Here is a 6,399-nt window from a genome sequence, read left to right as displayed (position 1 = left end):
ATTTGAGAGCTTAATCCCGTAATTGTCTAATTTATTTAATAGAATATAATGATCAACAGTGTCAAACGCTTTGCTAAGATTAATAAATACACCTAGCATATATTTATTTTCATCAAATGCCTGAAAAATATTTTGAACAAGATGAATAATTGCTTAATCTGTGGAGTAGTTTTTTTTAAATCCAAATTGTTTGTTATAAAGAATATTGCTATTTTCTAGAAAAGTAAATGATGCATAATGTATTCTAAAAATTTTGAAAGGCATGATAATATTGAGATTGGTCTGTAATTGGAAATGCTGGTATCATCTCCAGATTTAAAGACTGGTACCATCCTTGCAAGTTTAAGTTTATCAGGAAAGATTCCTTGTTCAAGAGACAAAGAAAAAATATGAATTAGTGGAGATTTTAAATAAAAAACTTATTTTATTATTACATTACTGCAAACATCGTCAACACCCAGACCTTTGTTTGGTTTTAAATTAGAGGCAGCATTTAATAATTCTTTTTCAGTTAATTTATTAGTTTTCATTATGGTATTATTAGCGCTTCGGTATGATTTAAAATCAGGTTATTAAATTTAATTTTTGATGCTAAATTTACGCCTAAATTAACAAATGCATGATTAAACGATTGAGCAATTAAAGATTCATTAACAATTTCGCAGTTATTTATAATCAGTTTTTTCGGAAGACTGTTACAATTTATACTTTTTCTACCAATGTCGTCATTTATTAAACGCCATGTTTTTTGTTAGTATAACTGGTTAGTATAGTACGATTTTTTTGAGGACTTTATAACTGATTCAAAATGTCGTTTGTAGTTTTTATAATTCGACTCATTTTCAAAGGTTCTTTTTTTAATAAATTTTTCATAGAGGCGTTGTTTTTTTTTTGATGATTTTATGATACCCGGTGTTATCCACGGATTTTGAAATATTTTTTTTTAATAAGTTTTATAATTTTTGGAAATGCTTCATTATAGTTGTTTTGAAATATCTGATTGAAACTGTTATAAGCAATATTACCATTTATAGTTTTCAGGACCGGTCTCCAATCTGTGAAAGATAAAAGGCTTTTAAAATGAACAATGGAAGCGTCATTAATTATTCGTTAAGTAATTTTTACTTTTTCGGAAATTTGATTGATTTTTTGTTTTGTTGATATTATAAAAACTGGAAAATGGTCTGAGATGTCTGTTACAAGTATTCCAGTTTTTATTTTTATGTTAGAGAAATCTGTTAGTTATAATTTGTAGGTTTATTAATAGTTGGAATAAAACTATTTTAATATACAATATTGTAAAAACTTCTAACGTTTTTATTTGCGTCATATTCCAGTACGTTCAAATTAAAATCTTCCACAAAGTATGTGCCTTTCCAACAAATGTCTTTGTTTGTAATTAAACTTTTAAATTGTTTAAGAAACATTTTTATATTGCTAGAAAGTGGTGTATATATAAAATTCAGAATTACATTTTTGTGGATTTTATTTATAACCTCAATTGTTAAAGATTCACAATCATTAGTCACCAAACAAAGGTTCATGCGTAATTTGAAAGTTAACGAGTTATGCACAAATACGCACAATCCTCCGCCTGTTCTTTCAGAGCCTCTAACTTGATGGACAACCTTAAATTATCAAGCTGAAAATTAGAGTCCTTCTCTACTTCCTTATCCCGGCACCATGTTTCTGTAAGGCAAACAATAGGAAAATTAAGTTTGGTGCTAAATAAAAATTGTTTTAATTTCTCAAAATTTTTTTGAATACTCCTAATATTCAAATATAGTATTAAAAATTCACCAAGACCTAGGTCATCAGTAAGAGTTGAAATATCTGAATTATAACAAAGGCTATTATTTAACATTATCTCATTATTTCTATGAAAAAATTTCCATTGCATCTGCCTCTGAATAATTGTCTATAATATATTTTTAGTTACTTGAAAAGGTTCAGATTCTATGTTTGTGAAGCGGTTTCTTCAGCCATGATATTTTTGATATAACGTCTATTCTTATTTCTCCAGCACTGTTTAGATTTGTACGAGCCACTGGCTCATATTCATGAAATTCAAACCTTTCATATCCTTCATCCACAGTTAGGATTTCTGTAAAATTTAATACTTCAGAAGGAGCCATTAATTATACAATATACAATATCAAAAAAACATTTTTTGTCAACTAATCATTGTAAAAAAAGAATTACGCAAGTCTATTACTTTAGTCTATAACGCAAGTCTATTAAGTAAGTCTAAGACCGCGTCCTTTTTAAACAAAATCTTTTATTTTTATAGCATTTTTATTTCAGATTTTTTTCTGTTGATTTTTTATCGCAGCCCCCATCATTATTTTATTTATATTTTTGGTTACCTCATCTCCATTATTGATAAGATCTTTAGATCCAGAATTCATTTGATCTTAAGATCCATTATTGATCAAATTTGAAATTAATTCTTTACTTTTTTATTAATATCAGTATTGGGTTGTAAAACTTTGAAGATGCTTTATCAATTAATTGTTTTACTTTTTCAACTGGAGCATTTCTAGCGCCTTATATTGCTGATTTTGAAAGTTCTTTTCCTGCTAATTTAGCAGCAGTTATTGCAGTTTTTCCTAATTCGCTAGCAGCCAACCTATTCAACATAGCTGATGATACTCTGGTTACGTTTGCCGCTGCTGCTCGTTTAAATAAATTTTTTTTACTGTTGAATATGCCACTTCCTCCAACAACATGTTTCCAATAGTTCTAATTTCAATAGTTCCAAGGGCCATAGTGCTTGCTAGTAATACATTATCAACCGCTGAAATTATTTTTACAGCTCAATGATACTTTTTACTTAACATATTTCTCTTTTCTCTCTCACTCTCTATTTCTTTTTGAATCTCAATAATTCTTTGTAGACGATGTACGTGAGCTTGGTTTTCAATAGGTGACTGATTTTCATTAGGTACACCTAAAAGAGTTGGATATATTTTATCATATTCCATTTTTAATAAGGGAAAAAAAAATATTTACAATAAATTAACAAAAATTAAACTTTCTCCTTTTTTAACTAATAAATTAGAAACAGAATTATATACAAAATTTACTACAATATCATCAACAGACTCTGTTTCAACAGAATCTTGTAAACTTAACATTTTTAATTTAAGTTCTTGTTTAAGTGAAACTAACGCAACGCTTTTATCAATTGATACACCAAACCTTTAATAGATTATTTTGATGTGATAAAGATTTTATTGTAATGTCATGTTGCGCAAATATTTCATATCTATTCTCACTTATTAATACAGGAGAGTGTTCTAAATCTTTGTGTGGCTTCAAAAGTGTTTGAGGAAGTTCAACTCTTTTATATTTGTTCATAAATTTTTGCATTGGCAGATTTTTTCTTGACATTTTATAAATGTGATAAAAGATTTTCAAAAAAAAGGAGGATTTTACTTAAAGTTGGAATATTAGCAAATGGTGAATTTGGTCCTAATAATAAACCAGAACATGCTGATGTATATCCGTTCCCACTACGTAGGTACATTCCGTCACCTACAGAATCTCCTTTACTCCTGCAGCTGCCATTTTATCTCATTGTCCATTCTTTTTTAAGTACACAATACCCCTTCGAAAAATTTTATCAACCATAGGTGATCCAGCTGTTGAACCTACTCCTGTTAAAAGTCCTGTAGCAAGTACTGGAGCAATGCTTGATAATAAAAATCTTCCAGCTGTACCAAGTGAAGGTAAAAGTGCTCCAATAAATCTTCCCTCTATTTTACAATTGTGAGCTAGTTATTCCTTACTTAAGTTAATTATTACACCAGTTCCTTTTTCTTATGCTCTTGTAATTCTATTCAATTGTGTATTTGTTACAGCTAATACATGTTCACCATTAAGATCTGAATGTGATAGTTTAATACTAGTTTCATAACCATCTTCAATTGCTTTTTTAAGTTGTTCTAATTGCCCTTGCGAAACATTTGTTTTAATTTTAGTATATTTACTCATATTATAAAAATTATTTTTTTCTCTTATATGAAATGGAATTGACAATTCTTCTCCTCGTAAATTCAATGGATTCTTATTATGATCAAGCAATTTATTTTCCAGTTTTGAAATTGTTTTTAGTGTCACTGGAAAATAAATAAAGTTTAAAGGCTCTTTAACAATTTTAAATCCAGGACCTACTGTTGAAAAAAATGAATATATAACGTTTTCTGTTCCTCCATTTATATATGATGATTCTATTATATCACTTGTAACACGTATACTATTAACACTTAATATATTTACTATATTATTTGATTCATGGTAACCTGATGAATATATTCCACCGTTAAAACCAAAAATAGTTCTAACTGAATTTGATGTTGTATAATCAACTTTTTTACCAGATGCAGAATGGATTGCGATAACCTTAATCCTTCCAGCTATGAACCTGTTTCTCTTTCGCCAGTTTTATGCAAAATTTTTGAAAAGATATAAAAAAAAACCATCATTCGGTACCTGTTAGATAATAATTTGATAAATAAATACAAGCATTGTTTTTTCTACCAGGTGAATCTTGCTTTAAAAATTTACTTGAAAGCCAAGATATTGGCTTTCAAGTAAATCAAGTATCTTTAGCGATTTTTCTAAAGTATTTGACAGAGTTCACCACAGAAAACATATATTAAAAATTGAAATGTATAGTATAAAGAGATTCAATATTAAATGGATTGAGTTTTTTTTATCAAATAAAAGGCGTAGAGTTGTTCTTGAAGGTATTGCTTTTACAAGGCTTAGTGTTTTAAGTGGTGTACCGCAAGGCTCTGTACTAGGACTAATCATGTTTTTAATTTATATCAATGATTTTCCGGATAAACTAAAAATTAAATGCAAGCGATATGCTAATAATTGCAAAGTTTTCCACAAAATCCGTGACAACAGTAGCAATGATCTACAGGATGACTTAAACTCTATTTTTAATTGGTACAATGACTGGAGTATGCAACTAAATATAGAAAAATTTAAAATAATGCAAAATTAAATAAAAATATCAATAAATATTACATTTCTGATTATCAACTGAGTGCGGTGGATTGTGTAAATGATCTTGGTGTCATGTTTAAAAGCGATCTGAAATATGGTCATCAAATATCTGGGTGTGTTTCTAAAGCAAATAGAACTTTAGGTCCTATCCGACACACATTTTCATTTTTAAATGCTGATATACTTAAGTTGTTATATATTACGCTAGAAAGCCCTCCTCTTGAATACGCGTCTTCTATTTGGAATCCATTTTTAAAAAAAGACATTAATCTCATTGAAGGAGTACAACATAGAGCAACAAGAATAATTCCAGGATATTCAGAGCTTCTATTCGAAGAGAGATTAAATAGACTTAATTTAACAGCCATGTCTATGAGAAGAGAAAGAAGTGATTTAATTAACTTTTTTAATTTTCTTAATAATTCTTATCAGCTAAATACATTATCTTCCCAAAAAAACTTTAGTCGATCAACTGGACCAGCTTAAAGAGTTCGTGAATATATTCACAGTCATAGGTTTACTTCTGAGATCTGAAGACACTTGAGTTAAAGGAATTTTTTTTTTCCAATCGTGTCATTCGAATTTAAAAAATTTGACGTTCGAAGTCGAACTTAATAAGTCAGTGTTAAACTTTAAAAAAAATCTTGATGAGCTTTATTATTTGAATTTAAATTGCAAATTGTAGTTTTTAAATTTGCTGCTAAAGTGGATTACCACTCAGCGAGCATTTGCTCACCGCAGCAATTGATTAAGTAAATAAATATTTAAAACTGATCCTAATGTATTACAATTTCCTTCAAGTTTAATACCTGCAACTCCCGCGCTTATATGGTCGTTTTCTGACATAATCAATTGAATATATTCATTTATATCGGTAATCTCACAACACCCGTTTGGAATATTTATGTCATGCCAAATTGCTCCATTATCTGTGCTATATCTAAAATTGTTGTTTGAAGAATCGAAATTAGGAAAACTGTAATATGTCTCTAAACTAACTAGAGCCATTTCATTTTCTTTTTCTTGTTCAAGTTGAATAATACTAGCAAACTTAGTTTTTATGTTATTGCTATTTCCCCTTGATAATAAATAAGTCATTTTTATTTTTATATATAAAAATTTTAAAATCCGCTAGTTGGTATATAAAAATTATCTAATCCACTTCAATATTTTCCATAATCTCTTTTAGAAGATAGATCTATAATAACAAACCCATGAGACTCTGACCATGCATCCTTACAAAATCTTGTAAACTCGTCTTTTGTCATATCTCTTGAAACATGATCTTTATAAATATGATTTAACTTCTTTGAATCTTGTGGAAATAAGCAAATAAAGTTTTTATTTTCTCTTATAGTTTGTCTTGGTAACATAAAATAA

Source organism: Hydra vulgaris, chromosome 13 (assembly GCF_038396675.1).
Source record: "Hydra vulgaris chromosome 13, alternate assembly HydraT2T_AEP".
Taxonomy (NCBI): domain Eukaryota; kingdom Metazoa; phylum Cnidaria; class Hydrozoa; order Anthoathecata; family Hydridae; genus Hydra; species Hydra vulgaris.
This window is presented reverse-complemented; position numbering follows the sequence as displayed.